Below are 22,159 nucleotides of genomic sequence, written 5' to 3'. Positions count from 1 at the left end.
GACAACAGTCTTGCGCACAAACAGTTCCAACACAAGAACAACAAAAAATTGTAACAATAATAATAACAACAGTAAATATGCCTGTGACAACTAGGGCATCAGGTTGCTTAGATCTAACTAACTGCTAGATTTGATTAAATAGGTAAAAAACTTGACAACTGCCAAAGTAGTATTATGATCGCTTCCAGCCAGAAGGGTCTGGCGCTTACAATGAACTGGAAAGCTAACCAGATTCTCTAAAATGGGAGAGAGAAACTTGGTTCTATACCTATGAATTTTTTGACAATCCATTAGACAATGAGCAAAGTGTCAAGGTTCCCTATGTCACAACTACAAAGTCTATCTATCTGCCTCTAGGAACTGCTCGCCTAGTTCAGCTCTCAATACAGTTCCTGCCACACAATGTGGAGCTCCTGTGATTCTTCGAAAAAAACTAACAGAAAAGGTATTGAGCTGATTGTGGCAACCAGATATCTAGATCGAGGCACTGTATAACAGTTAGGCTCCATCCTTAGAATTAAACACTGAGAGTGCCTCAGGTATATACTAACCTCCTTTAGAGAAGAAATAACAAGTTAGTGCACTGGTTGATCGAGCAGTTAACTGTTGGGCCTCCTTTATATGTTGTTTCCATGACAAGTTTAAACGAAAAGGTATTCCCAGATATCAAAACTGTTTAACTTGCTCTAACTTTTGCCCATTGATTTCCCAGTTATAAATTGGAGGTCTAGAATCTCAGATTCTAGGGGCGGTAAGATCCAGCTTTGGCATTCCTCGTTTCTGTGGGTTGAGAATGCTCCAATATTTGAAGCAGGGTAGAAAAAACTTCAGCATGAATATTCGAGTTGTCTCTACTGAGCTTCTATTTTAATATCTCCAAATTTTCCTGCAAATAGCGGAACCTTTTAATCATTTTATCCTGCTCAGAAGGAGTGAGAGAACTAAAGGAGGAAAAAAGGTTGGTTTCAGTCGCATTCAATGCCACTTCACCTGAACCCTCATGGGCCTCCAGCTTGGGATCAGAGGCACCAGGGTTGGTTAAATGCCCTCTGTCCAATGACCCTGCGATATGTTCCTGGGTTCTCTGTTCAATTGTCTAGTTTGGCCCTAGTTGAATAAATGAGATGTGATGTTGTACTGCTATGTGTTACCCTCCACCTCTTGTGATAAATTTTCAGTGGTATGGCAGAAACAATGGATAGGATGTGGACATCATCCACTGTGTTCAGGTATACCTTCCCAGGAAGTGTTGGGAAGGCATGGATTGATGGAAGCCCAGTCCCCTTGTAATTTAATTAGGCCATAAAACTGAGCCAACAGTAGAAATGGCAGTGTGCTAGGAATGTGGATTCTTAGGATGTACTCACTTTTTTTTTGTCATCAGCCCTGATCAAAAACGTTTTGTATACAGTTTTTAAAGAGAGAAGCTGAAATCTATATCTAATCCAATGAACAAATGAGCAAAAGAGGGTGAGAGACAATTTTAAAAATATATAATACAGTTTAAAATAAAACAACTGGCTTGAAACTGACACACTAAATAAGTACAGTTTATTGTTTGTACAAAAATAAAACCAAAAATAAAGCCAGTTGCCACATGCATATTAAAAAGGAGACATGACATGTTTTGCTTAGTGGTTAAGTGAAAATTAGTACTGTCAAAATTAAAACTTCCATGTAATCTATTTGTACACCAGATATAGTGATCTTTAAAAATGCTTCAGCATAGATTAACATCCATGGGGTAATTCAGAGATTAGAATGAGTCATCTATGGTTAGCAAAGCATGCAGCCTTCCTCTGCCCTAAGCATCCTTTCTCCTACTTAAGCAGCTCTTCCGCCGGTGGAAGAGCCACTTAAAATGCAAGTGACATAGTCTGTATAGTTTACAAAGTGCTGACTCTGGTTGGTATATCAAAATAATTTTAAAATATTGTTATTAACCATTGTACACAAATTTATTTTAGATGTTGTTCTCACTTTAAGGGTTGTCAAAGCCAGCTTGGACATTCTCATATTCTAAGCCTGTACATTGGTTGGTGTTATTGTCCTGACCCTGTTGTCTCACAATAAAAGTTGTGGATTTCTGCTTTATCCATGTATTATTTACAGGGATTTTGAATGGGCAACATCCTTTTGGAGTGGTTGTGTCCGTGTTATCCACTGAGAGGGCAGAACTGCCCAATTCCTACTTTTCCTCGGTCTTTTCTTGCGAGGGAAATGATTCTCAACGTGGCATAAACAGAATTCATGATGAGGGAAGGGAGTTGCAGCCTAGGATTGGCATTGGGGTAGTGCACAAATTCCTAGTTTCTTTAAATGAAACAAAGTCCTCAGGGCCAGATGAATTGCATCCAAGGGTACTTAAAGAGCTTGCAGGTGTAATTTCTGAGCCTCTGTCCATTATTTTTGAGAATTCTTGGAGAACAGGTGAGGTGCCAGAAGACTGGAGGCGGGCAAATGTTGTCCCCATCTTCAAGGGGAAAAATGAGGATCTGGGTAACTACCGACCCATCAGCGTGATGTCTATATCGGGAAAAGCTTTCGAACAAATCATCAGTCCTTGAGCATTTAGAAAGGATGGATCTGATTACTAAGAGCCAGCACGGGTTTCTCAAGAGCAAGTTACGTATGTCAGACTAATCTTATCTCCTTTTTTGAGAAAGTCACTACCTTGCTGGATCAGGGGAATGCTGTAGACATAGTTTACCTTGATTTCAGTAAGGCTTTTGGGGAGACTTGTCTTAGTGTGTGCTGACCCCGGCTTAGTTTCTAAGATTTGACAAGATCAGGCTAGTCTGGGCAATCCAGGCGAGGACAGTAACGCTTGGGAGTATCTAATTTTATTAAATTTGATTCATTTTTTAGGTGTACTATACATGTTATTTTTGGTTTTATTTCTGCACATACATTGCATTCATTTTGTTAAGATTGTTTATGGTGCATCATTTTCAAGCCACTTGTGTTTATTTTGTACCTTGTATATCTTATGTATTTAAGATATTTATATTCCTCTTTTCTCCCTACTGGGGACCCCAAGCAGTTTACAGCACCATTCTCCCCTCTTCCATTTTATTCTTATAATGACAGCTCTGTGAGGAATGTTAGGTTGAGATCACCTAGTGATCTTCCATTGCAGAATGGAGATTTGAACCTGGGTCTCTCAGCTTCCAGTTTCTGTGCTAGCTCATTTTTAAAGGTTTTTCCTCAAATAATTTTTTGTGTGTGGGCTCTTTGGCTTTTGAAGTGTTACAAAAACCTGTAGACGGAGAGGAGGAAGAACATCATGGGCAACAATAACATTGAGGGAGCTGAAAGTGGTATTATCCATTTCCAGTCTTAAAATGGATCATGTAAGCAAAGAGGCGATTGGTGTGCATTTCACTTGTGTGAAAAGAGGGGTCTTGGATCACAAATACTGCCTAGGTTGATATTGCCTTGCTCCATCAACAGCCCTCACCTCTCCTGCCTACTGCGCTGTTATTTCTGGCCAAGTTGTGGAAAAAGTCCCTGCTGTGTCCAAGCTGTGGAAATAGTCCCCTCTCCCCCGCCGCATCCCTCCTTTTCTTGGACATGGAAGAAAGAAGTCTAGGCGAATAAAACCAAGGGCACATTTATTCAGAGGAAAGGGAGAAGAAAGAGGCTATTGATTCATTAGTGCAAATTTTATAACTTTGGCATTCAGACTGAGGAAAACTCTGAAGTGCCTCATAAGAAATATTTATGGACTCGCACAGCTTGGCTCGTGCTGTGCGGGGTTTCCAAAATTATACTTGTTTGTGGAACTTTTTTTAAAACAAATATTATTCAGCCTCTGCACATAGTAGAACATAACCCTCGTGGTCCTTGGAACACACGTAGAAAGACAGTGACTAGACTGCTTAATGGGAGAGCTGTCAATCAGTTCAAGTATTTTTCATCTTCTAGATAGCTGCTATTTGAACTTGTTGATTAGGTTAAATAAATAAGCACATAACCCTTGTGGCCTTTCAGCACTATTGGTTAGTGTGAGACACATTAGTAAACCAAAGATACTTCATTGTGAAAAGGAAAGACCTCCCCCTCCCCTTCTTTTTCCATGCTGTATTAGGGCAACACACCACTTTCAAAACAATAATAAATATAAATTGGTTTTTCCTTCACTTTTGGCTCCAGTGGGTAGAACTGTCCCCCAATCAATCAATGAAAGCTTTAGCAGAGGAAGGCAATGGCAAACCACCTCTGTTCATCTCGTCTTGAAAACCCAACTGAGTTGCCGTAAGTCAACCGTGAGTTGATGGCACTTTACACACACATTAGATCAAAATAAACTGGAATTTGGTGACCTCTGGAAGGTCTACCAGGCCTTTGTACGGACAGAGGAACGAGCCCATCTGCCTAACATGGAAACTCATCCCTGTTTTTTTTTTTAGGAATGGGGGGGCAGAAGATGAAATTGGCTTCCCTCTCTTTTGATGGGTAGAATCTGGCTTAGTGACACCAAGGAGCAGTATAACCCTGATATCATCATTGTAGTTAATTCCAATATAAAACTGAACTACTTTGCACCCAGTTTTCCAAGGCAAATGATTTCATCTTGGCAATAGGGAAATATTCTCCAGCAGTACACAATGATAGTAGGGTTGCCGGGCCTTCTATTGTGGTGGGAGGGCTCCCTCTGGCAACCCGTGTTGCCCACCACTGCTCTGAGCATTGGCAGAAAAATGTAACAAAAGTTGGCATTGTATGCATGGGAAAAAACAGAAATGACAGTTAGCTCTAGGAATTGCCGCATAGAATTCCTGACGATTCTTAGTTACCTGACATTGCCTGACATTGAAGTCATGGCGCATGCAAGTGGCAATCCCTCATGTCCTCCCCCTAAACTCCCACTGGGTTGCCAAACTATAGTTAATAGCCACTGGTGTTTTAAAACTAAATACTCCAATCAGGCTGTGTGTGATGTTGGTCTTTTTACATTTCTATGAGCAGCAGTGAATGTTATCTCCAGGTCCTTCCCAACCCCTGTTCAAGTCAGCCCCTGGCAAGCTAGAAGTTTTTACCCAATAAAGTTGTTTCAAGTGCAAAATCTCTTTCAACCCAGTGGGGAGATTGTAGAACTTGGATCAGGGGGCCTTTTGAGCTGGGGCCCTACAGAATCAGCTAGCCTCTTGAGTCCATATTTTATAGGCCATGTAGAGACACTAATTTTTTTTAAAAAAAAAACACTTTGCTTTAAAAGCAAGCTGATGTGGCTCTTGCTGTATTGGTCTGAAGACATTCTAGGATGGCTGTCAGAGCTGGCTACATTATTATTGGAAATTCTAACATGCCTTTTGAAATTTCCTTTTTCTGAATTCCTTTTTTGATATCTTCAGGGTTGGTACAAACATTTTACAAGTGTGCTGCATAAATATTGATATTTGCTGCAGTAAGAACGGTGAAGGGCGATGGGGCGATGCATCTTTTCAGATGGGCAGTTATATTGCAAGGAAATTTTGTTTAGCCAAGTTGCTCTCAGGATTTTTAAAAGGTAACTTTAAATATCTGTTGTAAAATTTCAATGAAGGTTCCATTTTGAGGCTTCTGAAGAAAAAAAGGCCATGTCTCCGAAAGGCAAGTTATTAGGTTAACAAAGACTATCACTCAGTGCAAAAGGAAGGATCATCTTTAATATTTTTCTGCTTCATTCGAACTGGGTAAAATATCCTGTTATAGCAGTACAACAAAAGACTTAGAAGTAAAACAAGTTCAGTATTTTTTGAAAAATCTTAACGTTGACTGAATTAAGTTGAGAATGTAACATGCCAGTTCTGATACCAAGGGTATACTGCCTTCCCTCCTGCTCCCTACTCTAATCTAGTGCTGTACGCCACATTCATTAACCCCATTGGGGCCATCTTTCACTGATTTTGAAATATGTTTCAGTCTTTGAAATGGTGATCCATGTACTCCATAGTATCCCTGGGCATACATTTATCTGGATAGAAGTTAAATATAACATTCATCAGTTTCTCAGTCAGAGACAACGTCTGTAGGCCCTGAAGCTTAGGGTTGCCAACTCTGAGTTGGGAAATTCCTGGAGATTTGGAGGTGGTGCCTGGAAGGATGGAGTCTGGGGACAGGGCTCAGTGGGGATGTGATAGAGTCCACAGGGTCCACCCTCCGAAGCTGCCATGTTCTCCAGGAGTACTGATCTCTATGGTTTGGAGATCAGTTGTAATTCTGAGAGAACTTACTTTGAGAAGAAGTTAAACTTTAAAGACTGACAGGTATAGCAACATTTGAATAAGTCATCCCTCAAAAGTAGAGAGAGGGATAACATAATGATAGGCACTTGCTAGGGACAGGTGCTCCAAAATAGGGACACTTGGCAAATATGTGTCAGATACCAGCAGTTGGCAAGAAAGCTATAATAGTTTGCCCTGCAGTACCTTTGATTAACACCAACCAAGTAACAAAACACAATCCAATTTTCAAGTTCTCCAGAACTCTTTGTCAGACTGGCTCAGAACCCTCCCCAAATATTTTTTTTTTTTGGGGGGGAGGAGAGAGATCTTTCAGACCATTATCTTAACACTTCTGTCATTCATCTTCAAGTTCATGGCCAGTTCAAGTTCTCCTCTCCCTGCTTTGGGCTTTTGTTTTTAACGGCCAGACTGATGAACAGTTCTGGAGGACTCGAAAGCTCGCAGGTTGTGTTGTTTTAGGGTTGCCAGCCTCCAGTTGGAGGCTGCATATATCCCAGAATTACAACTGATCTCCAGACAAAAGAGATCAGTTGCCCTAGAGAAAATGGCTGCTTTGGAGGATGGACTCTATGGCATTTATACCCCACAGAGGTCTCTCCCCAGGTTCCATCCCCAAATCACCAGAAATTTCCCAACCCATAGTTGGCGGCCTTATGTTGTTTTGATTGGGTCTTTATTAACAGGTAACACATGACTTTTATTTTTGGATGTTGCTATCAAAGCTGCATGTGCTATTTGTATGAGCCCAGGTGAGGTACAAAGCCATTTTAAAGTTTCATTTGAAATTAATGCTGCATCTGCGAGGCCTGCATGCCGGTAGATCTTGAGAGAGCGCTAAGGCCCAGAATCTTTTGTTTGTTGTGTGCCTGAATGATTGATTCTGGGATGGATTTTAATCTGCAATTAAATCTTTAAGGTGATTAGTCACTGATTACTTGATTAAAGCTTGGAGCCCTACTTACTAAGGTTTAGCAACCAAAAGATTTGCTCATATACTGCCAAGGAGGTTAAATGTGATTAAGGGCATGGCGCACTAAATATGGATTTTTGGGGGTGTTTTTTTCCAAGGATCATACATTGAGCTAGCTTCACAAAAATATAAGCTTATTGACAGGGGGAAGCCTACCAGAGTAGAGGTGTTTCCTTTTTGTTGTTGTTTATAAAACACTGGTTTGAAAGGCCTTTCAGTATCCTATATATTTTGGATTATTGATAATCTTTAAATAGTGTATTTGTCAACCAAAGAGAGGATCAGTTTAATAGCTTTAGAGAGTCTATTTTTAATTTGTGGGGCAGAATATTAAGGGCATGCCTGGTTTTTATTTTGTTTTATGAGGCTATTTTAGTTCTTGCATGTGATTGCAATAAGGAATGAGACAAAAAGGTTAACTACAAATTTTCTGTCTAAAAACGAATGGCAATTTATGCGGTCTCTCTCTTCAGTATCTCAACAAAAAAGCACCTACTTTGAGGTTTTGGTACTATTTATTCACACTTGCAGCCCTGACCTGGATGGCCCAGGCTAGTCTGATCTCGTCAGATCTCAGAAGCTAAGCAGGGTCAGCCCTGGTTAGTATTTAGATGGGAGACCACCAAGGAATAGCAGGGTTGTTGTGCAGAGGAAGGCACTGGCAAACCACCTCTGTTACTCTCTTGCCATGAAAACCCCCAAAAGGGGTCACCATAAGTCGGCTGCGACTCGACGGCACTTTACACACACACATTCATACTTGCAGCTGCTGCTTCATTAGTCTGGGCATCTTCAGCTGCAAAGTCTTGGATAGGAAGTGTTAGTCTTTTCCCTGCCTGAAACGTTGGAGAACCACTGCCAGTCAGAGCAGCAGCCTGACTAGCCCATACCAGGCTCATCAGAGCTTGGGAGCTAAGCAGGATCAGCAATGGTCAGTACTTGGATAGGAAGGAAGTTGGGGGTTGCTGGGCAGAGGAAGGCACTGGCAAACCACCGCTGCTCATCTGTTGCCTGGAGTGCCCCATAGATGGGGTTGCCATGAGTCAGCTACAACACGGTGGCATCTTCTTGAAGGACTGAAGATCTGTTTGCTCCTTGAAAGCCCTAATTGGGTACAAAGATGGCTGAGTGTATTTTTCCCTTTGTGTTCTCACCATGATCAAGAAGTATACCATGAGAAAGCTCCTCTAAGGCATTATCTAGTTGTAGCGACAGCAGCAAAACAGATTGGACAACATCTAGGTGAACCCTCCAACGTGTCTGCACTTTCTTAAATAATGCATAACCATGAAGTAATAAAGCTAGTGTTCTCCCTTTTACTGGTGTGAAGTTTGAAATGTGAGAAAAGAAACTCCATTATTACACTGCATGGATGGGGTCTGGCATCTGCCTCACCTCCCCTGCTGCTGATGTTGGCACTGAACACAGAAATGATTGTAGGGGCACCTAGAGCAGTTGCTTTCAGTGTGACAGGAAAAGGAGGAGCCAGAATTATGACCTCAGCAATGAGAAGGAAGTTCCCTGCTGGACCAACAGCCAGGCTACAAAGAGCTTTTCCACTTAACCAAATAGAGAGAGTGGGCCAGGCTGTGCTGGGGAGGGGGATGTGGAAGAAAGGAGAACTTTCATGAGGGGTGTGTGCATACAAGCAAAGGAAGGGGGCATGGCATCCTTGCTGTCTGTGTATGCATGCTAGCAGCAAGTTCTTCCAAAAACTGGGAACAATGTGAGACTGTAGAGGCTCTGAGTCTTGAAGTTGGTATCATGACCTACCCCTATCCAAGCTCGTCGTTAATTCCCCCCCTCCAAATCCCTCAAACTGAACCAGGATGTCCTACTTCACCCCCCTTCCATTATAATTTCCAGAGTTGTGGCAAAGTTACATTCATTGGACAAACTAATCCACACAGAGACAGATATTTTATTTGTCAGGACAGCTTTCCCTATGTTTGTGTGATCCCTTGGCAGGTTATAATATTGGAGGTAACAGACGCTGGAATCAGAAAAAACACACAAAGTACAAGTCTATTTAACTGGGGGTAGTGGAAAGTACCGTTAGCTGACTCATGGCGACCCTGTTGGGTTTTCAAGACAAGTGATGTTAAGAGGTGGTTTGCCATTGTCGGTCTCCGTGTCATGATCCTGGTATTCTTTCATAGAATCAGAGTTGGAAGGGACCACCAGGGTCATCGAGTCCAACCCCCTGCACAATGCAGGAAACTTACAACTACCTCCCCCACACACCCCCAGTGCCCAAAAAATGGCCAAGATGCCCCCCCTCCCATGAACTGCCCATAGAATCAGCATTGCTGACAGATGGCCATCTAGCCTCTGCTTAGAAACCTCCAGGGAAGGAGGTCTCCCATCCAAATTCTATCCAGGTCTGACCCTGCTCAGCTTCTGAGATCCGATTGAGGTCGGGCTAGCCTGGCTATGTCAGACCTGGCTAGTATTAGGATGGGAGACCTCCAAGAAATACCAGGGTCATGATGCAGAGACAGGTAATGGCAAACCACCTCTTAACATCTCTTGCCTTGAAAGAGTCAGCTGTGACTTGATGGCACTTTCCACCACCACCATTTAACAGATAAGAGTAACTGGTTTCCCCCCACCCTCATCAGCGCTTAATGTAAAAAAGTAACTGAGAGGTGAGTCTTGGGAGAGGACACATTTACAGTTCCATATCTTTGAGTGGTACAAACTTGAATACTGAATGAACAGCCTTTTTTGGGGGGTGTGTGTGTCTTTTAACTGTTTTTGGAAAGAACAGCACCCAACCCCTGACTATCAAACACCTGAAGTCCCTACTGGACTATGCTGAACCAGGATACCTCCTTACACCTCTCTGACCCAAACTCCCTTTTGTCTCCCCCGCCCCAGTTGAACAGCTGCTAAACGGTTTCCCCCTTCCTCTTCTAACATTCCTGTCTTCCCCGCTCCCCTTTTAAAGGTGACTGGCTGCAGCTGGGGAAGGCAAAGTCTCCTTCAACCACCACAGTCCATATGAGCATGTCTATTCATGGATCAAAGACCACTGTCCTAGAATTCTCTACAGATGGGTGCAGCCCCAACCTCATTGCTTCCTTCCCCCCAGCTATCTAGATAAGCAGCTATTTGTCTACAAATATTTTCTCTATTTCCCAGTATGTTCCTGAGAACATACTCTTTGTGTGTCTGTGCTTCTGCTTAGAACAGAAGAGCAGTTGTGCAGGAACAGTCTAAATGGTCGATTTGCTTTAGAATTCTGTTTCATACAGTGGCCATATGACCGGGCACAGAGGCCAAGACCCCCACTAATTGTTCCCCCCCACAAAGTGCTGGTGTGTGGACAACTGCTGCTTCTAGAGGTTTCATTTAGACATCCCTGATTTAGTGCTTTTTAAACTGATTTGACCAATTTGGGTTCAAATTCTACTGTTATGAAGCCAACGTGGTGTAGTGGTTAAGAGCGGTGGTTTGGAGTGGTGGACTCTAATCTGGGGAACAGGGCTTGATTCCCCACTCGTCCACATGAGCGGCGGACTCTAATGGGGTGAACTGAGCTGGTTTCCCCAATCCTATGTATGAAGCCAGCTGGGTGACCTTGGGCTAGTCTCACTCTCTCAGCCTCACCTACCTCACAGGGTGTCTGTTGTGGGGAGGGGAAGGGAAGGTGATTGTAAGCCGGTTTGATTCTTAAGTGGTAGAGAAAGCTGGCAACTCTTCTTACACATTTTTTAAACTCTGGGTATCATTTGATTGGGGGGAGAATGCAGCTGAAATCACTGTTGTCCTAATAAACCAGCAGCTGTAAGTCTATATTGACTTAGTATAATAGGAATCATATTGTAGACTGCATTAAGTCGATAGTCCACCAGTGAACTTCCACCAAAACCGTTTTCCATTTACAATGGCATCTCTGTCCCAATGGACCTTTGTTATTTCTAGGACAACTGCCTTTGGGGCTCAACCCCCTCCTTTCTATCATCATGATAGTTTGGGAAAAAAATCTTTTATGTATTATTTTATCCATACACTCAGATATTAATAGATTTTCTCTGACTGGAAGCATCAGTTCACAATTCTATACTTGGGGCTAATATTGTAAAAGAACACTCTCTCTCTTACAAATGAAGCAGCCCCCAAATCATCCACTATTGGGGATTTTGAGATTATCTGTCTGCCTGTGCAGGCTTCAAAATTTTGTTGATAGTGCACCCTGACTTAGGCATTGACTCTGAAAAGGGTTTCCAGCATCCATTTTTTTCTGGTATAGTTTGATTATCCCCAAAACTACAATTAACTTCCAATGAATGGGCTGCTTTCCTCCTTAATGTCAACTGCAGAATCTCTGGTTCTTTGCATCCATAGACATTATTGCCAGAAATGGAGTTACAGCTTCTTTGTAACTAACAAATGGCTTGGAACAAATCCTGAGAGCGTTTTACAAGCTGCAGAATTATTGTAGCCAGTCGGCATAGAGATTTAGTTATATGCAGCATGGCAGTAGTAAAATAGTTGCACAGTGATAATGCAAATCCTTTGGTTCTGACTGGTCCTAAATGGCCAATAGCTTTAATTAGCTGCAGTATGTATTGCCTATGTAGTGTATGGCAACACTTGGGTTAAGCTTTGAGAATCCAATTATAGACATGGCAGTAAAGGCGGTGGAAACTGGAGAAACTGCTTCAGGAAGCAGGGTCCTCTCCAAATCGGTGGGAGTTGTGGCTCAGAGGAAGAGCCTCTGTTTTCCATGCTGAAGGTCCATAGGTTAAGTCCATGGCATCACCAGTTAAAAGGACCAGGCAGTAGGTGAAATGAGACCTCTGCCTGAGACACTGGGGAGCTGCTGTCAGTCTGGGTAGATAATACTGACATTGACAGACCAATGGTCTGACTTGGCTAAAGGCAGCTTCATTGAGCTTGCTTGGTGAATTTGGGCCAGCCACACTGTAAGGACATAAAAAGAGCCTTGCTGGATCAGACCAATGGTCCATCTAGTCCAGCATCCTGTTTCACAGTGTCCAACTGGTTGCCTTGGAGGGCCAATAGACAGGTAACAGAGGCCAAGGCCTTTCCCTGATATTGTCTCCTAGCATTGGTATTCAGAGGTTTACTACCACTGGATGTGGAGGTTCCCTTTAGTCATCATGGTAGGTAGTCACTGATAGACCTGTCCTCCATGGATCTGTCTAATCTCCTTTCAGCCTAGCCTATCTCACAGGAGTGTTGTAAAGATATAATGGATAGGAGAAGAAATATGCACACTGCCCTGAGCTCCTTGGAGGAAGGGAGGTATAAAGTATATAGAAAGCATTCCTCTCCACCCTACCTGTTCTGATACATCTGACCGTTGAGATTCTTTTGCTCTGCTTAAATGATCTGCCTCATACATTCTGTTGCAGAAAACTAGTTGCATGCAATTTTTTGCTGTTCAGTAAACTCTTGTTTTTATCCTATATTCTCCTTTTAATAACAGTACTATTTTCAAGACTGTGTGTTCTGCATTAAACGAGTCTAAAATGCTTTGCCAAGTAAATTTTGCATCCTGTACAAATAATGCAAATCAGGCAGACTTGCATAATATCTCTTACTTTGCATAATTTATCTGTAAGTTCTACTGCTCTGCATTATTTAGACTGGTCTGACTAGTTGTGTGAAGGGGCAAGAAGCCTTTTGTGACACTGATGCCCCCCTCCAGCTGTTAGTCATAATCTAGCCACCTCTTTGGCTCCTAAGATTTCAGCAAGTATGGCTCGCACTTTCAAAAATATTTTTGCAGCCATGAGGACTAGAATCTTTAAATTGCTTTGAAAAATGAAAACTGGCCTTCTGTGACTAGTACTCCCCCCATATTTCCATCCGTCTACCTTGAATCCTTTTGCACATGTATGCCTGAAATCCCAAAAATATAATTTTTATAGTTGTTTTTTTTTAAAAGATGCATCTTAGAAAAAAGCAGAGAAGTAGTGCTAATTAAGAGGCAAGGAACCTGTTTTCATTTGCAAGTTTATGAAAAAAAAGTTCCCTTATGGTAAAATTCCATCCTGCGTGCTTCGGTTGCCATGCCTCTGGCATCCAAAACGCACACGGAACTGCTGCTGTTTTGCTTTTATTCCGTTCCTCTGACTATGATGTTCACACGGAATACAATTAAATCCCAGCCATCAGAACCGTCTGAAATTAAAAAAAAAAAATCTGAAATAAAAAAAAAACACACAAACAGCTTACTGTAGCTATTCCACTGGAAGCCGTGGAGGTGGGTTCCTTCTATCCAGTCGCTGCCCGGGATGAGACTGCAGTTCTTCACTCCCGTTTGAGAATGCCTCCATTCGCATCGCTTTGTGCGGTGCAGAGGGGGCTCCCGGCCGCCCGGAGGTTCGATTCCGAGCCCCCGTCGACCGGGACGCGCAGCAAATCGAATCGAGCCCGCATCCCTGCGATGCGGCTGAGCGGTTCCCTTCCAAAATGGGGAACTGCTGGAGCACCTGTTCTCTCTGTGAGTAAGCCAGCCTCTGCTGGAGGAAGATGGGTACCTATGGCTCTGTTTGCTGGGGAGGGTGTCGCCGGCACACGGGGGCACGCGCGCGTCGAGGAGCCCTAAGGGCTTAGTAACGTGTTTTGTGGCCTTAGGCCGTTTATGCACGGGGAGGTGTTGCCTTGGATTTGCCGCCCTCTGGACCCGCATCCCCCCCATCCGATTTCTCCAAACTCTGCAAGGGGGCTTATTGCAGAGTTTGGAGAATTCGGATGGGGGAAATGTGCATCTAGAGAGCGGCAAATCCAAGGCGACACCTCCCCGTGCATAAACGGCCTTAGGCTCGCCTGGACGGGTTTATTTTGCAGGGCCCCGGCTGCCTGCCGCGAGTTCCTGGGAAACGTTGTCACCGGTTCGGCTGCTGACCTGGAAGGTGGATTAGATTTCTTCCCGGTTTAAGCGGGGGAGCCTCGGAAGCGCCAACCCCCCCCTCCCGTTGCCTCTGGGCGATATTTTGCTCGGTTGGCTCAGCTCCTTTCCAGACATCAGAAGCCTCGTCCAACAGGAACCAAACTTAGGCGCGGGGGGGGGGGTTACCTGAAGGGGAGGGGGGCGTGCCCGGCTCCTTCCCAGCTTGTTTGATCCCCCGCCCCCCTCCCCAAATCTTCGCGCCCCCTTCCCCGGAGCGGCGTGGGTCGGGGCGGGTGGGAGGCGGCTGGCGCGATCCCGCCGTCGCTGCAACGAGCCATGGTGCCGGCTGGCCCGATGGGGAGCGGAGGCGGGGTTTCCCCGGCGGTCCTAAAGCTCGGCCCGTCGTTGGCTGGAGCCGGGTTCGAGGAAAGAGGGAGCCTCTCTCCCTTGAGCGGTCGGCCATGGTGGCCCTATGGTTGCCATGCCTTGGAAGCAAAGCAGGGGCTGTGGCTCAGCGGTGGAGCATCTGCTTGGCATGCAGAAGGTCCCAGGTTCAATCCCTGGCATCTCCAGTTAAAGCACTGGTTCCCAACCAGGGGTCCGTGGACCCCCAGGGGTCCGCGAGAACTAAATTAAGGTCAGCGAAACAAAGTTATAAACCCATAATAAATTAATATTTTCAATTAAAAGTTCTCCATTATAAAAATATATATTCAAATATTATTCTAAGTTTAATGTTTAACAGTTATGATTAAAATGTTGTCGAAGGCTTTCACGGTCAGAGTTCATTGGTTCTTGTAGGTTATCCGGGCTGTGTAACCGTGGTCTTGGAATTTTCTTTCCTATGATTAAAGTTATGATTAAAGTTTATTTTCAAATTCTCAGAATTTTTATTTTGAACCTTGGGGTCCCTGCACCGAACAAAAAAGTCCTAGTGGTCCCTGGTCAAAAAAAGGTTGGGAACCATTGAAAAGGGACTAGGCAAGTAGGTGATGGGAAAGACCTCAGCCTGAGACCCTGGAGAGCCGCTGCCGGTCTGAGTAGACAATACTGACTTTGATGGCCCAAGGGTCTGATTCGGTATAAGGAAGAAGAGTGCGAGAGCGGAGGGTCTCTGCTAAATAAATGCATATCGGAGGGAGTGCGCGCGTGCGCAGGACTGCGCTTGCTCTTCGTTGTCTTGTTGACGTTGCATTGTTTGTAACTTAAGTGAAGCCCTTAGATAATCACTGGAATGTTTGATGGGTTTTGCTTACATGCTCAAAGGGCGTCGTGCTGGGCTTTGTACAACAGCCCTGTTAGGTAGGTTAGCTCCTTGTTGCAGATGGTGTGTGTGTGTGTGTTTGGGAGCTAAAGGCTGGGTGGGGGGGCGGCTTGCTTAGGGACAGCGTGCTTAAATTTCATGGGACTCCTTGGATGCATAGATTTAAATCTGCATTAACCTTTAATAGGCATAGTTCAAAAGACATCTCGTACAGATTCTCACCATCAAAATCAAATCGCACCAACCCAAGATGAACAAACCAGGGCCCCTATCAGGCTCAGAAATATACAGAATATATAAAAAACAAATAAATATTAAATATATAAAATATGCCACATTATTGAAATTAGGCAAAAGGTTAAAATAATCTGCCCATCCAGCCGGACTGTGTTATAATATAATAAACAATAATAGTCATAATCATTGACCATTCATTAGATAAACCACAATCTCTCTCTCTCTTTACGCACATACACATACACACATGTATGTGTGATTAGGAAACTACCTACCTTAGATTAGATTTTATATGTATACACACACACACATATATGGAGAGCTTAGCTCGTGTGTATGTTTCTTTCACTGAGACAGGCTGCAGGGTTAAACAATCAAGGAATTAACTTTTGTATGTGGTTTTTACACAGGGCTGCCAACCTCCAGGTGAGGCCTGGAGATCACTCAGAATTACAGCTGACTTCCAGACAACTTCAGTCAGTTCCCCCGAAGGGACATGGCAGCTTCAGACAGCAGACTCTATGGCATTATACCCCACTGAACTCCTTCCCCAATCCATGCCTTCTCCAGCCTCCACCCCCAAATTTCCCAACCAGAAGTTGGCAACCCTGTTTGTACATAACACTGAAGAAAGGTAGCAGTTACAACGTTTATTTTAAATGGAAGTTTTGAATTGTTTCCCTGTTCCATTATTTTGGATCCTTGGTTAAAACTGGACCATTTCTCGTCTGCTGTAAACTGCTGCCTTCCACAGCTGCACCCAGCCATACTCGTTCCCAATTCCCTTAACTGCCATTTCCAACTGTCCCTCTCACTAACATTCTGTCAGCTGCCATTAGTCGCTCTTAGGGAAAGACAGGACCTAATCTGTCCATCACGGCAAGTATTCCACATAACCTCTATTAGCTTTCTTCCATATTTCAGTAAAAGCATACTCCGGTTCCAGAAATATCTCTTATTAGAAGGCCTTTAACTAGTCTTGAAAACAAGGCTCTTCTTCAGGGAGATCACTGTTTTGAAGAAGCAACCTGGATTGGTGTAAGAGGTGGTGGTAAAAGAGAACACTCTTACTAGAATCTACAATCTGGAGAAAAATGCTTCCTAGTACACTTTTAGTGTGTGTGTGTGTGTGTGAGTGAGAGAGAGAGAGAGAGATCTAAGCTCCTTCGTTTGTGAGTAGTGGTAAAAGAGAACACTCTTACTAGAATCTACAATCTGGAGAAAAATGCTTCCTAGTATGCTTTTAGAGCAGTGGTTCCCAACCTTTTTTTGACCAGGGACCACTAGGACTTTTTTGTTCGGTGCAGGGACCCCAAGGTCCAAAATAAAAATTCCGAGAATTTGAAAAAAAACTTTAATCATAACTGTTTGTTAAACATTAAACTTAGAATAATATTTGAATATATATTTTTATAATGGAGAACTTTTAATTGAAAATATTAATTTATTATGGGTTTATAACTTTGTTTCGCGGACCTTAATTTAGTTCTCGCGGTCCCCTGGGGGTCCACGGACCCCTGGTTGGGAACCAGTGTTTTAGAGTGTGTGTGTGTGTGTGTGTGTGAGAGAGAGAGATCTATGCTCCTTCGTTTGTGAGTAGTGGTAAAAGAGAACACTCTTACTAGAATCTACAATCTGGAGAAAAATGCTTCCTAGTACACTTTTAGAGTGTGTGTGTGTGTGTGTGTGTGAGAGAGAGATCTATGCTCCTTCGTTTGTGAGTAGTGGTAAAAGAGAACACTCTTACTAGAATCCACAATCTGGAGAAAAAATGCTTCCTGGTGTACTTTTAGAGCTTGAGTGTGTGAAAGAGAGATCTATGCTGCTTCATTTGTGAGTTTGCTCATTCTCGCTCTGAGGGAGGAGGGCGTCTTCAGCTCGGGTTATTTCCTTTCTCTTAGTCAGGGAAGGCAGGAACAAAACTCTATGGTTTTCCTGTCGCCCGGGGGAAATGACCCCCCTCCTTCCTCACAGCTCCAGTTTTGTTTCCTGCCTTGTTAGGGAAGCAGTGTTTTAGGCAGCTTCTGCTGCCCTTAACTATTAAGATTAGGAAACTACCTACCTTAGATTAGATTTTAGTTAGTGTTTTTGTAAGAATCTTGTCTTCCCTTGTTTTTCCCCCCTTGTCTGTTTCAATTGCTCCCAAGCCTCCGGCTTTTGCCTGGCAGAGAGAGAGAGAGAATATATTTTTCCCGCCTAAAAAAGATGGCGGCCTCTGACAAGGACGAGTACCTCTCGTCATTAGATATGGACCCAGGGCTCCTTAAGGCTGCGGATCAGAGTCGGCAAGACTCTTTACCCGGCCATTTAACAAATAATCCTGGTCCTTCCAGCAAGGATTTGAAGTGCAGGAGAGCGCCTTCAAACAAAGACAAGGGGGTGAAAAAGGTAAAGATGGGGAAGGGATCCTCCACCGGAGAACGAAAGACCAGTGCGGCTCCTAGCCGGCCACCAACCTCCAGCATCGCCACATCCGTGGCAGAGAGAGTTAAAGTGGTCGCGGCTGCTAGCCGGATGCCAGGAGGACAAGCCATGGCACACTCCAGCGATTCTGCCCATGCTGCTGGGAGCGGAGAAGCTGCGGCTCCTTCAAAGATTTTGCCAGCAACATCCGACGGCAGGCAAACCGGTGCAGCTCCTAGCCGGTCACCAGGGCACAGCGGTGCGGCTCCTAGCCTTCTTATTTCGGCGCCCTCAGACGATGCCTCCCGTGTGGGAGGGAACGAAGCCCAACAGCCAATGCAGCAACAGATCGCGGCCACAGTTACGGAGTTCCCGGTCGGTAACGTGCAGCCGTGCACGTCGCCAGCTGCCGAAGGGGGGCTTGCAGCCTTAAAACTGGAGCTCACTGAGCTCGTTAGAAGTGTTTTTATCAAAGGTTTACAAGCGGCTCAGCCTTCACCCTCCCCTTCCATGCGAGGTTCAGTGCAGGACTTAGCCCTGGGGCAGGATCCCCTAGAAGGCTCCAGCCACGACCATGGGGATTCCCATACGGGGGGGGGGGGGGAGGGAAGCACAGGCATCCCAGTGTATCTAAAAGGACCCCTCCAAGACTATCCGGGGCCAGCTCTTCCCCAGAGACCACTGATGACGAAGCAAGGGAGGAGGGTGAGTTTTCCTCTGAGGAGGATTCCCCACCTGCAGAAGAAAAACAACTACGATTGTTTTCACAGTAGGATTTCTCCCCCCTTCTCACCAAGGCCCTGGCAGCCCTGGATCTCAATGACAAGGAGACTCAGATCCCAGATAATTTAAAGGGATCTAAGGAATTTTTCCATAGGCATCATATTCCCTCAAGAGCTATCCCAGTTCCTGAATATTTTACATCTATTATTTTGTCTGAATGGGAGAAACACCTAGCGGTTAAACAAATGCCAGCGGTCACCTCCCTCATTCTCCCATAGGAGAAGAACAGAATACAGATCATATCACCCACGCTACGCCTGGCTCTGCAGTGGTGGACCAATCCTCACAACTTATCCAAAGGCCTCACCTTTTTACACGAACCACCCAGTCAGCTATACACCGATGCCAGTCTATCGAGAGCCACCCTCCACAATCAGCCGGCTCAAGGGACGCAGTAGAAAGGAAGAAAAGCATCAACTTCCTGGAAATAACGGCCATTCTAAGGGCCCTACTACACTTCAGCCCTCAGTTGATCGGGAAACATCTACTCGTTCGGACGGACAACGTGGCGGCGAAAGCCCACGTCAACAAACAGGGCGGATCCCGATCCTCAAGCCTCCACAAACAGTCTTCACTGATCCTCACTTGGGCGGAGAAACATCTGGCATCATTGATAGCCGAGCACATCCAGGGCGTCTTGAATATTCAGGCGGACTGGTTAAGTCGCCAGCATCTCGACGAGGGAGAGTGGTCTCTCAGTCCAGAGATCTTCAACCAGATCTGCATCAAGTTCAGCTCTCCCCTGATCGACCTCTTCGCGTCCTCGTCCAATGCCCAACTCCCCAGGTTCTTCTCGAGGTACCGGCAGCCAGCGGCAGAGGACACAGATGCCCTCATAGCACCATGGCCCCCGGGACTCCTATACGCATTCCCTCCAGTGCCTCTAATCCCACGAGTCCTCAGACGCATTCGCATGCTCAGGGCCACAGTTCTTCTCCTGGCCCCAGACTGGCCGAGGCAGCTGTGGTATCCAGCGCTCAGTTAAAAATAACGCTTTCATCCGGAGCCACTTTCATTCGATCTTCGTAAGAGGCTCCAGCGCTCAGAGAGATGTCCATCAACCCTCCATGGAACATCCCACACAGACACGACCTCCTCCTCCAGGGTCCAATTTGTCACCCGGTAACATCAGCAAGAAGAGTCTCAGAACTCGGCGCACTATCCATCAGACTGGAATTGTGCATATTCCGAAAAGACAGAGTAGTACTACGCACGGATCCCACCTTCATCTCGAAGGTTAATACCCGCTTCCATCGCGAACAGGAACTAGTCCTACCCACTTAAATCCTTAATCCATCTACCCAGAAGGAAAAGGACTGGCACTCCCTGGACGTCAAAAGAGCGTTAAGAATCTACAACAGACGTATGCAACATCTTCGATCATCAGACTACCTTTTCATCACTTTGACAGTCCCTAACAAGGGGAAGCTGATGTCCAGGGCGGCCATCAGCGGAACCATAAAAAGATGCATCTCGCAGGTATATAAAGCCACAGGCCTTCAGCCTCCTCAGAACGTCACAGCACATTCTATCCGGAGCGCTGCTACCTCAGCGGCATTCAACCACAGAGCATCAGTGGAGCAGATTTGCAACACGGCAACTTGGTCATTGGCCTCTACCTTTGCTAGACATTACAGGGTCGACCTAATGGCTGAGGGAGCCACCAACTTCGGAAGAAGAGTGTTGCAAGTGGTCCAGGATACCTAATTGCTCCCACCCGGTATTAGAGTAGCTCTGGTACGTCCCGAGCTGAAGACGCCCTCCTCCCTCAGAGCGAGAAAGAGCCTTAAATTACTTACTGTGAAGGCTCCTTGCTCTGAGGTATGGAGGGCGTCTTCCCCTCCCGATGGTACCTGCACACACACACACACACACACACACACAAAACCCAACCTCACGTAGAACAGTTTTTGACCATAGTTACCTTTTATAGGGGAGCTCGTGTCTACCGTATTTTTCGCTCCATAAGACGCACTTTTTTCCTGTGAGGGGAAATGTCTGTGCGTCTTATGGAGCAAATGTGTGCGAATCCGGTCCTGGGGAGAAGGGCAAAGCTGCCTAGGCAGAGCAGAGCAGTTTAACCTCCCCCCTCCCCCTGTGCTTCCCGGTCCCGAGGCTCAGCTGTTGGGCAGGGACCCACCCAACAGCTGAGCCTTGGGACCGGGAAGCGTGGGGTGTGTGTGCGGAGGGTCTTTAAACTGCTCTGTGGTGGGTCTTTAAACTGCAGGCAGCGCAGAGCAGTTTAACCTCCCCCCGCGCTTCCCGGTCCCGAGGCGACCCACCCAACAGCTGAGCCTTGGGACCGGGAAGCGTGGGGTGTGTGTGCGGAGGGTCTTTAAACTGCTCTGTGGTGGGTCTTTAAACTGCAGGCAGCGCAGAGCAGTTTAACCTCCCCCCGCGCTTCCCGGTCCCGAGGCGACCCACCGAACAGCTGAGCCTCGGACCGGGAAGCGCGGGGGGAGGGGGGAGGTTAAACTGCTCTGCGCTGCCTAGGCAGGCAGCGCAGAGCAGTTTAAATACCCCCCCACCCGGCTTCCAGGGAGTCCCTGGAAGCCGGGCGGGGGGGTATTTAAACTGCTCTGTGCTGCCTGGGATGGCAGCGCGGAAGATTTTAAAGAACCCCCCGCCAGGCTTCCAGGGAGTCCCTAGAAGTCGGGCGGGGGGGGGTCTTGAAAGTGCTCTGTGCTGCCTGGGATGACAGCGCGGAGGAGTTTAAAGACCCCCCCGCCAGGCTTCCAGGGAGTCCCTAGAAGCCGGGCGGGGGAGGTCTTGAAAGTTCTCTGCGCTGCCTGGAATGGTAGCGTGGAGAACTTTTAAGACCCCCCGCCCGGCTTCCAAGGACTCTGCTTTAAAGCCTCCTCTAAAAACTTGTTTTCCTCCTCTAAAAACTAGGTGCGTCTTATGGTCAGGTGCGTCTTATGGAGCGAAAAATACGGTACCCTCTGTTGTCTGTTACACTCGATTTAAGTTATACATTAGATAGGCTCTATTCCTACGAGTGAGTTGGTTAATGTTGCCACTTTTACATGTTTTCTACACCGGTGGCATTCCTGTCTACCTTCTCTATTAGCTCTGAAATCAACTGGAGCTGTGAGGAAGGAGGGGGGTCATTTCCCCCGGGCGACAGGAAAACCATAGAGTTTTTGTTCCTGCCTTCCCTAAGAGAAAGGAAATAACCCGAGCTGAAGATGCCCTCCGTACCTCAGAGCAGAAGGAGCCTTCACGGTAAGTAATTCAAGGCTCTTTCCCATGAGGTAGGGTCATCTACCCAGTCATCATGAGAGATAGAACACCCGTTAACAAAAATACACTCAACCTGTCAAAGAAGGTTAGACCGGTAGGTATGTCAAGGTCAATCAGTCATGCCGAGGCCTTTATATTGTAAGAGGAATGGTCCAGGGACT

This window comes from Euleptes europaea, chromosome 4, assembly GCF_029931775.1.
Source record: "Euleptes europaea isolate rEulEur1 chromosome 4, rEulEur1.hap1, whole genome shotgun sequence".
In the NCBI taxonomy this organism is placed as follows: domain Eukaryota; kingdom Metazoa; phylum Chordata; class Lepidosauria; order Squamata; family Sphaerodactylidae; genus Euleptes; species Euleptes europaea.
Note: the sequence above shows the minus strand (reverse complement) of the source record.